The 14266-nt window shown below is 45.4% G+C and overlaps 1 pseudogene; it reads right to left on the bottom strand.

Annotated features, from left to right (window-relative positions):
• Positions 1-3013: 3013 nt before the first annotated feature.
• Positions 3014-12483, bottom strand: LOC119359330 (annotated as a pseudogene).
• Positions 12484-14266: the final 1783 nt, after the last annotated feature.

Genomic DNA, 14266 nt, shown 5'->3' with positions numbered 1-14266 from the left:
AAACCCCGAGCCGGCTACTTATAAGAGGCCGCTCCCGAGTGACTGACTGGTAGGCCCAAGCAATCCAGTCAAATCCCGCAGCAGATGCGCGCGCAGTACGTGGTGAAAAAGGTGGCGTGGAAATCGAGGAGCTTCCGCTTTATCACTTCCGATTACTGCGGCCGCTCCAGTCCTGCGCGCTCCCCGAAATCCGAATCCCACGACATCCGCGGGCTGCAAAACAACTTGTCAAAACAGAAGACACCGCTCGCGCCGACACTCGGTATGTCACAAGTAAAGAAATTCACTCGACGAAAGGCCTGGAATGGATCAAGGCAACTGAAAGAGGTTGATGACGTCATCCGTGACGATTGACTGAAAACGAGGCACTCATGTAGCCCAAAAAACCAGTCGGAAGGATCTCCAACTCTTTCCCCACTCAAACCTCGATCCATTCGGGGGCTAATGATGAAGCTATGTACCTAGGCTAGGGGCGCGACCTGTCCAAAGTGCCCTACCCAAGGACATCCCTAGAAAAAGTCACCTTTCAATCGACTTGAAGGTATCCCACTCGACGGGTTCAAGACACTCGACCAAGAAGCTATCACTCGACCATGAAGCCAACCACTCGACTGCCAGGAGACCTAAAGTCACTCCGCAGGCAAACGGTCGGCTATTAAGTAGTCTTTATGGTCATTATAGCACTTTATTAGGGGCGTTACCAGTAACGCCCAACCTTAAATGTACCTTAAACCCTGCATCACTGAGGGCAGGAGAGGGCCGGCGAACTCTATATAAGCCACCCCCTCCTCAGTATGAAGGGTTCGCACCCCTGTTATTCATACACACATAATCCAATCGACCGCCTCCGGGCACCGAGACGTAGGGCTGTTACTTCCTCCGAGAAGGGCCTGAACTCGTAATCCTCGTGTGTTCACAACTTCCCAATAGCTGAGATCTAGCCTCTCCATACACACCCCCCTACATCACTGTCAGAGTTAGAACCACGACAGAGCCCGCCGGACTCTCTATGGCCTTAGAGCTCAACACCAAAAGAATAGCGTCTCCGGCAATCATGCAAGGCCAGACTCTTCTCCGGATACTACTTCCGAACCCTGGAGGCCCGCATCATGCGAGCTCAACCCAGAAACTTCTGACCCCGTTCAAACCCCGCTCTTAAACGAGGCTTTAGACCTAATGCGATCCCTCGTCATCATAGAGGAACCGCTTCTGAATCACGCCCAGCCCGGACTAGGGGCTGGAAATAGGGAATTTTACTTTCCACCCACCACCCACTTCATAGCCACTATCGAGGACCTTGTCATGGATAGATTTTCGAAAATGGCACACTTCATACCATGTCATAAAAGTGATGATGCTACAAATGTTAATGCTTTGTTCTTTTGTGAAATTATTCGCTTGCATGGTGTGCCAAATACTATTGTTTCAAATCGTGATACTAAATATCGTAGCCATTTTTGGAGATGTTTATGGGCAAAGTTGAGGACTAAACTGCTTTTTAGTACTACTTGTCACCCCCATACTGATGAACAAACTGAAGTAGTCAATAGAACATTGTCTACTATGCTTAGGGTTGTTTTGAAGAATAACAAGAAAATGTGGGAACAATGCTTGCCTCTTATTAAATTTGCTTATAATCGTTCACTGCATTCTAGTACTAAGATGTGCCCTTTTGAAATTGTGTATGGTTTTCTGCCTCATGCATCTATTGATTTGTTGCCCCTTTCATCTTCGGGGAAGGTTAATTTTGATGCTAAACAACGTGCTGAATTGGTCTTAAAAATGCATTAGTTAACTAAGGAGAACATTGAGCGTATAAATGCTAAATATAAACTTGCTGAAGATAAGGATAGAAAACATGTTGTGTTTGCACCTGGAGATCTTGTTTGGTTACATTTGTGTAAGGATAGATCTCCTGATTTGTGCAGATCAGAACTAATGCCACGTGTTGATGGTTCTTTTAAGGTGTTAGAGAAAATAAATGATAATACATATAAACTTGAGCTGCCTACAGATTTTAGGGTTAGTCCCACTTTTAACATTGCAGATTTGATGCCTTATTTGGGTAAGGATGAGCTTCCGTCGAGGACGACTTCATTTCAAGAAGAAATGATAAGGACATCAATACCATTGTTACACCCCCCTGCTACTATACATATTGGACCAATTACTAGAGCTCGCGCACGTCAATTGAATTGTCAGATACTTTTGTTTCTTGGTAACGATTCTAATGTTCAAGAGAATATGATGCTGCCTAAATTGGATACATTTGTTTTGCTTACAAATGAAGGGCCTAGCTTCGACAAGAAAGATGAACCTTGGAACAAGTTCAAGCATGAAGATAATGGATGCGCAAGGCGAATAAGAATGAAAGTTCAAGTGATGATTTCAGGACTTTAAAGCCATCATAATGAGTGAATGAAGGTTTGAATGGAATATACAAGATGTCATTTCCTAAATTTCGTCTAGAGGCTAAGGTGTTGCGTCGCCTTATTATTGGGCCAAGCCCATGTAATTTCAAAATACTTTTGTATAGGCTATTTTTAGAGTCTGTTCATGTGGGGAAACAAGAGTTAGGGTTGATTTTGAACCTCTCCTTCAAGGGCCACGAAATTCCCCCTTATCCTCCATATATACAGCCCTTAGGGCGTCATTTAGACTTCGTGTTTTGTTTAGATTAAAAGTTCATCATAACTGCAACTTCGCGTACTTCGTTTCTGTTCAACGACCAGACCAAAACGTCACAATACCTTACCTTTATTAATAAAGATTTCCTTTTATATTCGTAATATCCAGATTGCAATTTTAGTTTCTTACTTGTTCTTTGTTTGCATGCAGGAAAGACCCTCATGGAGGTTGATCGTGTTTCGGCACGGTCAATAACCTCTCAGAGTTGGTTTAGCGATTACTAAGACGCGACGTTAATGATATGCTACAGGAAAAACATGGAAATCACTTTATGGAAGATACCGCTGGAAGGGAAAGTATCAAGAGGCCTTCTGGCTAGTGCTGCCTAAACCTCTTCTCTACCAAGGTTGCACTTGACGATGTTAAACTTGCACAACAGATATGTCGCGTTTATGAGAAGCCACTTCTCTATGCAGGTGCAGTGGAAAATGATGATTACAAGGGAGTTCTTGCAGCTCAACACTATCTTCATACGGGCATAGGCAGATGCTGCACTCATGTATTGACAAGTATAAATGTTGATCGGGACATATTATAATGACAGTTTGGTGTTTGGCAGATTTGAGTGGGCCAGGGTGTGCCCACGTTAAGTTGCTCGATGGGGTTTCCAATATTTTCCTAGTGTCTGTAGCATGTGTATGGTCTACGGTGGCACCGTTGTGGCGTGTGTGGGCTGTGTGTCCCCTTTTGTACTGTTTATCATTACCATTCTAGTACTTAATTGCATAGCCTCCTCTAACTGAAAAAACTACCATGTTAGTTATAGCTCTGGGCAGATTAAGGGCCATTGGATGGATACATTCATGCAAGCCTAAAAAAACTGTTAACTTGGAACCCAAGTTGTTGCCTATAATATGATGAGTAAATTAATCATGAAAATATTTCCACAATACTAGCAATAACCATATTGACATTGACATTAAAAAGTAATAGCCATTCTGTAATGACGGGAGGGAATACAGGACCAGTTTACTGAAAATATCCTAAAATCCTTGTAACAAACTTAATTCTGAAAGGCATTTCTAGTACGTTATGATGTGACCATGGATCATGAGTAACTTAGGATGAGAATAGTAATAAGATTGATAAATTATATTAAAAAAATTCTATTCAAGAACTTACAGCATCCTCAGCTAAAAGAATGTGCTCAATGGGAGGGTCGGTGCCACACTCTGTCATTACTCCACAAATAGGTGCTGCAATCCCAACAACCTGCTTGTCTACATCACCCATTGTCCGAAACATGTATTTGGACAGGCTATTAATATCCTCCTCGGATGCTTCTTCCTGCTTAAGGTGACACAAGCCATAGTTTCAGTACCAGAGAGGTGGTCACTTTCCTTGCATCTTTGTAAAATGGAATACCCAGTGAAATCACCGCCCACCCCTTCCTCCCCCACTCATTTAGCATGGATCATTTATAAATAGTAGTAAACCATTATAGTTGTAGCATGGAACGAATAAAGCTATTAGAAAAGAATTGAAAACATCAGTTCATATGTAACATATTATATTAAAATTGGCTAGTGCTTCTATTTACCCAAAGGATAAGTCCCACACGTGTGGCATGAAGTAACACCGCCCTGACATTTTTTACACTAAAGTTTCTATCCGAAAAAAAAACCTAAAAAATTGAAACTTGCCATCCAAACAGAAAGTTGCCAAGCTTCACAACTAAAGTTGCCATCCTCTTCTTGTCACTAAACTTGGCATCAAAAAACGTCAGGGCGGGATTGCTTCGTGCCACACGTGTGGCACTTATCAGGGTCCTCTATTTAAGGTTTGTTATAACGCCATGCGACAAGGTATTGCTTCCTTATGAATTACAAACACAATAAATCAACCATAGGCAAAGAAAACAGATGACAGTCAATATACTGTAATTAAGGTACTCCTCCGGTCCTTTTTAGTTCGCATATAAGATTTGACTGAAGTCAAGCCTCATAAAGTTGACCAACTTTATAGAAAAAAGTATCAACATTCACAATCTGAAATCAATATCAATAGATGTGTCATGACTTAAAGTATCATATCGTATAACTTTAGCATGGCAGATGTTGATATTTTTTCATATAAATACGATCAAACTTTGTGAAGTTTGACTTCAGGGAATTCTAATATGCAGAGTAAAAAGGACCGGAGGGAGTATGTCTAAGTGTCTGGCTGTCTGTATTATCCAAACAGAGCATTAGCCACTGTATTTGGCAGAAACTAACAGATCTAGAAGACGAAGCACTCACACCCAGATCTTAATTACAACTCTCTCAAAGGACATATTTATAGAACCACAGGAACTAGCATACCTGATCAGTTACAGCATACAAGATGGCAATAATGCAAGGTAGGCAGCAACAGACAGCAATGCCAATCAAACAAGCAAGGGCAACACAGAATACCACAAAGAAAACATCAAATGCCAAAAACACAATTGAGAGCCTGCAACAAAAAAGCTATGTTAGAAAACAAGCACAAATGTTAAGAAGCATGGCATCATTCAGATGCCAAGACTACTTGAGACATACCAGTAAAGTAGAGGAGCATCTTGTGAAAAAGCATGACCACCTGCAGATACCCAATAGAATCCAATGATCCACCATATGAAGGAAAACATCGTGTTTCCAGACTCCAAGTGCTTGACAATACTGGACAAAGTAATCTAGCTCATAAACTATGCGTAGAATGGTAAAATAATTAAGCATTAAAGTAACTAGCTCATAGTGCAGAATTACAGAAAATAAACAAATCTTTATCTAAAGAACATGGAAACAAACAATACAGGTAAAATGAATACAATGACGGTAACAATTAAATGATACACATTTTAGCATTGGACATGTTTCAAAGAATCCATTCACATGGTTCAACCATAATTCCATATTTAGCAATCTCAAACAACCAACTCAGGAAGGAGGCTAAAAAATCCTATCTACATTTGTGCAATCCATCATGGATGATACTTCGATCAATAATCTTTTTTAGTGATCAGATCGCAACCAAGTGCTAATCACAAGCAACTGAACCTTGACAAATGGAATAGAAGAGTGAGCACATATTCATCATCTAACATAGGGATCACGTTCGAACCGGTCCTGAAAATGATAAGGATTGGCAGACAAGTGAACTGGTCACTGAAACTATGCCCACGGCAAAAAACTACACTAGTAAGCCATTTTTCTGGTTCCGTTTTACATGCCACCTTTTCTACCATAAATGACCCTCAAGATAACCCCGCTATTTCCGATGATTTAAACTATGCACCAAAACTAGTCTTTGCCCTCATCCCATGGGTAGTTTCCTAACCAAAGAACAAGCCGTGCAAATTCAATATTGCAAAACCTTATCAAAGAATGAATAGCTGGACATCTAGTCGACCACCCTATAATACCTTCAAGCCATTCAATTGACATTTCACCTATACCTCATCCATGACCAACAATTCATTGGAAGATGGACAAATATCAATGGACGCGCACAAAAGCACTAATGTGTTTGGCTTGTGGGAATTAGAGATGAAGAATGGGAGTTGAGGGGTAAGAGGGCAAAAGATCCACTACTTGTTTAGAGGGAAGGGGAGTTTAACTGGGAAGGAGAATGGGAGTTGAGGGTGCAAATTCCCACCGATTTGTTTCCATGGGGGAACCCCGTTAATTCGTGGGGAGGTCTTCATCCTGAACTAATTCTCATCATACCAAACAAGGGAATGTGAGTAAAATTGTACTTCCCACGTCTAATACCTCGACGAACTCCCTTGTGCAAACTACCATTCCCCTGCCCAAAGGTTACCAAACAGGCTCACTACTAAAACCTGCAAAAATAGGCTTTGCTTGATGTTGACTAGTCTGCTCTCTTATATTTCTTAAAAGAAATCAAAATAAGTATAATTTCCAAGAATATTACACGGAATGTGCCTACTAGGCCACATAAAGCACTGAGAGCAGACAGAACAATCTAAAGCTGGAGATAAAAAAAGAACGCCGATAAGTGCCACACGTGTGGGCGTTAGGGGTCTTCCCACACATTTTGTGTGATGTATAAGAGGAACAGCCCACACACCTACGTGTGGGCAAAAACAAGTAATTCCCACACACCTCTTTTTTCCCTACCGATCCCTCTCACACGCGTGCGTGTGGGCGAAATAGATAACGCCCACATGCCCCGTACGTCAGGCCTCGTACCTCGTGGTCCTGCACGTCCCGCGTGACAGTCACCGCGCGCCCACAGTGGCCATGGTCCAGACCCTCGTCCATGTTCGTTTAACTGCAGTTGCCATATCGCTGAACTACGGTTGCCATGTCAGACAACTACAGTTGCCATGGTTGCTCAACTGAAGTTGCCATCTCATGTCAAAAGTTCCAGATGTCATTTTTGGGAACCTGCGGCTGTTGCCATGTATGGTCTGGTTTACTATAGTTGCCATGATTTGAAAACGTTAGGGGTTTGCCACCTACTAACACTATGCAGTTGCCATGTATGGTCTGGTTTTACTACAGTTTCCATGATTTGAAAACCTTAGGAGTTGCCACCTACTAACAATAGGCAGTTGCTGTGTAGCGCTACAAAAAGACATGGCAAAACAACATCTTTGGGTAAAAAAAGAGAGAGTTGTCATCTGCTTACAAGCACACACTAGGGCAGTTGTCGTGTACCCTGCAAAATACATGGCAACTAACATGTTCGGGTAAAAAAAAGAGTTGCCACCTGCTTATAAAGCACATTAGGGCAGTTGCCATGTACACTGCAAAACACATGGTGAGTGGAAACTTGGGTGTGGGAGATGAGACAGGCGTGTGGGCAAGATGGCAAATGCCCACACACCAGCCCTTGTGCGTGAGTGGAAAGTGGTGTCAGGACTCCGATTCCAAGTCACATCGATCTAGCATGTAACGCCTCATATCTCTTTGCGGCCTCACGCACGGTATTCCCACAGTTGTCGCCTTACTATGGCCCGGGACCGTTTGTGTCTTTTGGCTCACGTATATGATAGTGTCGCTAGCATCCATATGACAGAGAACCCGGACCGACATGGCTAGTCGTGAACCCAAAGTGGCACCAACCTATGGGGACAGGCATACATGTATCACATCGAGCATGTCGGTCAGCAGCGTGTGAATCCGGGCTGTAGCAGGCTAGGCAGGACTCCGGATGTCACCGCGTGACATTTCCCCGAAGGGACAGACAAGGGAACGAAGTGAAACACATGCCGGCCAGTCAAGTGTCCTGAGCAGTAGTGCTGGGCTAGCAGGACTCCGGTGAACCGGGCTGTAGCGGACTACTATGGCTCATGGAAGCACAAGACTACATTTCCCCATAAGAGAGGCTACCGAGGATAAACAACTAGGTTGTCGGATCCCACACATACAAAGCATTTCAATCATACACACAATATGCTCGATATGTGTAAATACAACATGGCATCACAACATAACTCTACGACTCAAGTATTTATTCATTAGGCTCCGAAGAGCGAGATATTACAAACATGGGTCTCATGACCCAACATTTAGAGCATACAAGTCAAAACACATGCGGAAGCTTAACATGTCTGAGTACAGACATCTACAAATGAAAAAGACTAAGAAGCCTGACTGTCTACAAGACCCTCCCAAGGTACAAGATCGTAGCTGAGGTAATGAGCTAAACGTCGAAGTCCAAGCGGAACTACTAGCGGGACTGAAGTCTCTCTGCAAAACATAAAATAAGCAAACGTGAGTACAAATGTACCCAGCAAGACTTACATCAGAACTAACTACATATGCATCGGTATCAACAAAGGGGGTGGTGGATTTTAACTGCAGCAGGCCAGCTTTGACTCGGTGGCTATCCTGAACTACGACTGCAAGTAACTCTTTGAGGTGGCGCACATGAGTCCACAAATTCACCATACCAATACACCACTATGGATCCGCTCCCGTCTCCCTGCGAGAACGCCATCCATAGCACTCACACTTATCTTGCGCATTTTAGAGTATCCACTTTTGTTTGTCTATGAACTATGCAAGGGGTCCAAGTTTCCATATCCGAGGAATCCGGCTATTCGAATAGATAATGATAACCCTGCAGGGGTGTACTTCTTCACACACGCTCTCGCCACTTATCGCCCTGTACACGTCATGTACCTCGGCAACCTTCAAGCGGAAGCCGTGCGAGGGAGTCGGCCACGACCTGACTAACCAACAAGTCTCTAGTCCAGGTTTATCGCCTATTCGGGTTCCATCCGCAAGGAGATCCGGCCGGGGTGTCGCTCACGGCCCCAAACGATGTGTGCAGGGTTCCCAAGCCCACCATCCGGGTACCACTTGTTACACCGTGCCACTGTGCCTAGTCTGTCCCAAGCCCACCTGTACCGGGTGCCACTTGGTAGACTACTAACACTACCTACAAACACCAGAAACTAGTTGCAACTCCTAGACAGAGATCAAGTTGATTAATAAGCCGAGAGGGGCCGAGTTACCGGAACCCAATGTGTGGTAGTAACTGCTCATGGATCACAAACACAGAACTCAGTTCCTGAGAATGGCTGCTATGAGACAACCCACCATGTACTCCTACATGGCCTCTCACCGCTACCTTTACCAAATCGTGTTCACACACTTAGCTCTCAACGGTAGGACATGTTCACCACGTTCCAATTCATTCCCGATGAATCAGATCGGACTCAACTCTAAGAAGTAGCAGGCATGACAACAAGCATGAATGAGTAGGCACATCAGGGCTCAAACAATTCCTACTCATGGGTTTCATCTATTTACTGTGGCAATGACAGGTCATGCAGAGGAAAGGGGTTCAGCTACCGCAGCATGTAACAGTTGAAACGTTGTTGTCCTAATGCAGTAAAAGAGAGCAGGAGCGAGAGAGTGGGATTATATCGGGATGAACAAGGGTTTTTTGCTTGCCTAGCACTTCTGAAGATAGTAGCTCTTCATCGGTGTCATCAAACTCATCGTCGGAACATACGTCTACTGAGGGCGAACAACCACCGACTAGCAAAGAAGGAACACAATCAATGCAATGCACATTCACATGAATGACATGTCATGTTAAGGTACTGAATTCACCTAATGCAATATCTAGCCAAGTTAATTGAAGTGGAGCTCAAACAAGATCAAATTCCAACTCCAAATGTTATTTCATAAATTGCCCTAATCATCATTTGTCCTATTCAGTGAGGTTAACTTTTTCAAACCTGCATGAAAATGCCATATTCAGATTCTTTGGATTTTTCTGATCATTTTTCATATATAATTTGTTTAATTTGGAGTTACGGTTGAATTACTATGAATTTTAGAAGTTTTGGCTATTTTCTGAAATTTCCTGGATTATTTTAAAACCAGAAAATCAATACTGCGCCAGCATGACATCATGCCGACGTCAGCAGGTCAACAGAGCTGACCGGGGTCAAACCTGGCGTGTGGGGTCCACATGTCACTAACATAGGGGTTAACCGGGTCTAATCCCGCGTTGACTGGGGTTTGACTCGCCGCGGGGCCTGCTGTCAGTGGTTGTGGGGCGTCTAGCTGGCAGGAATTAGCACTAATGATAGTGCCACGTCGGCTCGCCGGAGTTTGGCTGGCGACGACCATTTCGCGCGGCGGAGGGCGTCGGGTTTGAGCTACGGTCGACAGTTTCGAGCGCGGTTTGCGGCTATGGGTTGCTGGCGCACGCGCGCATCTAAAGGAGGCAGCGGGAGTTGCCGGGTGCAGGGTAGCGGCGGCGGCGACAGGCGGAGCGGCGGCCGGAGTTCGGCCGGGTGCGGGGACGCGGCTGCGGTGCACTGGGAAAGGAACTGGCGGTGGTTTTGGCTTCCTGTGGAGCTGATGAGCATGGTGACGCGCGCGGATGCGGGCTACGGTGGCTCAGACCACGGCGGCGCCATGGCCGGAGGCGGAGGGCTCTCGGGCTCGATGGGGACGACGACTACGCGGCGCAACCGAGCAAGGGGAGAGGGGGGTTCGGTACGTGAGCTCACACCGGAGACGTAGGGAAGGTTAGCGTACTCGGGGAAGGCCTAGGGGCGACGAGACGGCGACGGCGATCTCGGCCGGCCGTGGTTGGAGATGATTTGCGGGCGTCGCTCCGGGGCTCTCCTCGTCGCGTGGCTCAGCAAGGAGGGACGAGGACGAAGTAGCGGAGCTTCCTAGCGCGTTGGCGAGGCGTGGGGTGGCCGGTGGCCGTGGCTATGGCGTGCAGCGACGATGGACGCGCTCGGGCGTGAGAGAGAGGAAAATCCAGGGGAAGGGATGGGGACGAGAGAGAGTGAGAGAGAGTCGGGGAGGGTCGCGTGGCGCTCGTCCACACGCGTCGGGGAGGGGCAGGTAGGCAAGCTGCTGTCGGCGTGGCGCGCTCGCGCCGTGCGTTGCTTCCCCTATGCCTTCTGGCGAGAGGAGGAAGACAACTGGCAGGGGAGGTGGGCTGCTGGGCTGCACAGTAACGGCCGGCTAGGTGGGCTGCAGGTAAGTCAGGTGAGTTTCTACTCTGTTTTATAATTCTGTTTTGTTTTCTTTTTATTTAATCATTTTGCCACTGATTCAAATTCAAAAGAATTTCAAAACAGTGACAAAACCCTTTGAATAATTTTATGTTGCTAGATGGACTTTTCCAACAGCACATAAAACATTTCAATGTTAATTGAAAAAATATCCCATATATTATGAATATAATTCCAAATTCAAATACAATAATGATTTAAATTCAGTGCTAAAATAATTCCTTAAAAATGTTCAATATTTTTGGTTTGGATACAAACCCTTGCCAAAATTATCAAACATTAATGAAGGCCATTTTGGTTTCACTGAATGCAAGCTTAAGGGTTCTTGCCCTTTTTTTATTTAAGTTTTTGAGGCTTTCACTTTTCTCAATTCAAGTTTCAGAAATTTAGACATGATGCAGGATGCTTATGAAACTAATTGCAATCAAATTCTAGGGCTGTGACAAGTGGCATGTGGACGAACTGCTAAACGCCCACACACCAGTCCATCCCATGTGGTGAAAAGGCTGTGTGAGCGACCGGGTGAATGCCCACACACCAGCCCAATGCTACGTGGCACTAGAAACATGCCAAGATTCGTGCGCTTACAAACGGACACGGATCCACGCGTGTGGCCGAGATGCAAACGCCCACACTTGTGGGCGTTAATGTTTTCGTAAAAAATAGAGAATAAAGCTGGTGATAGTTGATGTGGCAATACTATTACTGTAACAATAAATTAATTTATGTAGTTGATTAATTTATGTAATCAAATTTACTTAGTATTTGGAAGGAATAGAGCAAAACACGAACCTGAGCTTGAAATCCCAATCTCCCGCATCATCCTGCTGCACCCCAGCCCCACCCGCGCGGCAACGGTGCCTGTACTCGGCGACGACGCATAGAACGTGAAGGAGACACTACAGCACGTAACCGGCAAGCCAGAAGCGGAGCGGGACGGCGGGGCGCTCCGTGAGGGAGGCGGCGAGAACGGCTGCTGCCACAGCGACGAAAGCGAGATTCGAGAGCACGTCAAGCACGGCGACAGGCTTGGAGTAGGCCCAGTCAGCCTGGCGCTCCTCGAGGTGCTCCGCCGCCGTCTCCCGCACTGCCATCGACGGCTCACGCATCAGGCGGCGGCTGCCCGTGCGGGGTAGGAACCGCGTTCCGCTGCGGAGGATCGGCAGCCGCCCGACGCCGTTAGCCGTCGCAAGGGATGTCGGGGAGGAGGGGGAGGAGAGGAGGGGCGAGGACGGCGAGGAGTCGCCGGAGCGACGCGGGGAGGTGGACGCCATGGCGGATGCGAACCCTAAGAGTAGTTCTATTACCCTGACAGGGTGTTTGGCAAGAAGGTGACGGTAGACTTAGAGCACAGGATAACGGGAACTACGATGAAATGGCGCGCTCCGCCGGGCCAGACTAGCGTCTTTCTTCGCATGTGATTCTAGGTGGATTTAGGTCATGCTTTTACGATGGGTTGAAGCGTGTATTTGTGTGTATCACAACTTATTTTTCTTGAAAAGAGTTGTCCAATCTCGATCTTGGAATGGTTTATGTGTTTACCTGACGTCAATATCTGATATAGGCGTAAACGCATATACGTCACATGGTCTTCACATGCTGTTCTGAGTATGGTCCATTCGTCAAAGCTACATATAGGGTTTTTATGTTTTTTTACTTGATTTTTGCCAGGGTGGTGTTCCTTGGCTATATAATGAATTAATGTTCGTAGAATGACAATTTTTGGCCCCCGAACAACATAGACTTGAAATTTTATAAAAATCAAAACCAACTTTCTTTTTGAAAAAAATGCACATATACATTGGGATGTATACTTCATGTCTGATTTACGATATCTTTTGTGCAGATCACATGAAACCATATTTCATCATGAAACTTTACAAACATCTAGTATATATTCCAATATACATGTGTAATGTTTCTAAAAAAATTGAAACTTAAAACTTGATTTTCTTCTTCTTCTTCTTCTTCTTCTTCTTCTTCTTCAGTTTTTACGCACCATAGAGCAAGAGCTCCATTGGCCAGTACCTCACAGTTCTATCTTTTATTAGCCAACCTACACTTTTTTTAAGCGAACCCACACTTCTCTCATAGTTACCTACAGTAATGTATAATTGCGGCACCAACTTTTTTTTCTTTTGAGCTGGATTGCTGGATAAAATGCAAAGGTAGCTACAGGCCAGTGAATACCCTATGCGAAGGACGTCAACACATGAACCAAGCACAGAAAATCTGCCAGCGCCAATCCAGCCCAGCGACGCACTCACACACGCAACTAGCTGATGCCCCATCTGCCGGTGTCAAAACCGGAAGATCTCGGGTAGGGAGTCCCGAGCTGTGGATCCTGGATCGATGGGTAACAAGGGGCATAAAGACAATATTTATCTAGGTTCGGGCCCTCTCGAAGAGGTAAAACCCTACGTCATGCTTGATTGTATTGATGTGTTTGTATGACAATTACAGGGTTGATCTACTACGAGATCGGATGAACTAAACCCTAGGTAGGTATGATGATGGTTCTCCCCCTCTACGGACTAAACCATCTTGTTTATATAGACACCGGGGGTACCTAGGGTTACATATGTTGGTTACCATCGTTGGATAAACATGTTGATCACACAAGTGAGACTTCGAGGATACACCAAGTCTCCAAACGTTTCCTTCTGGAGCACGGGGTCGTCTGCAGTCCTGTCTTCCTCCAACGAACCAAAAGTAGCCCATTAGTCCGGCCCATGAGATATAGGCCGGCATCCCGAGGACCCCATACTCCCGAACACACTCAGTAGTCCCCAAACTTGCCTCCAACGCCGAGGTCCATAATCTCCATTAGCTTTGTGCCTCTTGAACTCTTCAGCTTGAGGGGCGAGTTCCTCCCATCTCCTATATCCGGCTGATGGTAGCTCAGCTACTCTCGACACTTCGGTCAGTGAAGTATTGTGGGGTTTGTCGCATCGTCTTTGTCATTCATAATTAATGACACCCCTTGATTTTCTGTGCGTAAGAGGAAAACAAATGGCCCAAAAACCTTTTACAGAAATGCCCCTACAGGCCTGGGAGAGACGTCTATTTAACGGGCCGAAAAACACGAAAGTT

This window comes from Triticum dicoccoides, chromosome 2A, assembly GCF_002162155.2.
Source record: "Triticum dicoccoides isolate Atlit2015 ecotype Zavitan chromosome 2A, WEW_v2.0, whole genome shotgun sequence".
NCBI lineage: Eukaryota > Viridiplantae > Streptophyta > Magnoliopsida > Poales > Poaceae > Triticum > Triticum dicoccoides.
This window is presented reverse-complemented; position numbering and strand designations above follow the sequence as displayed.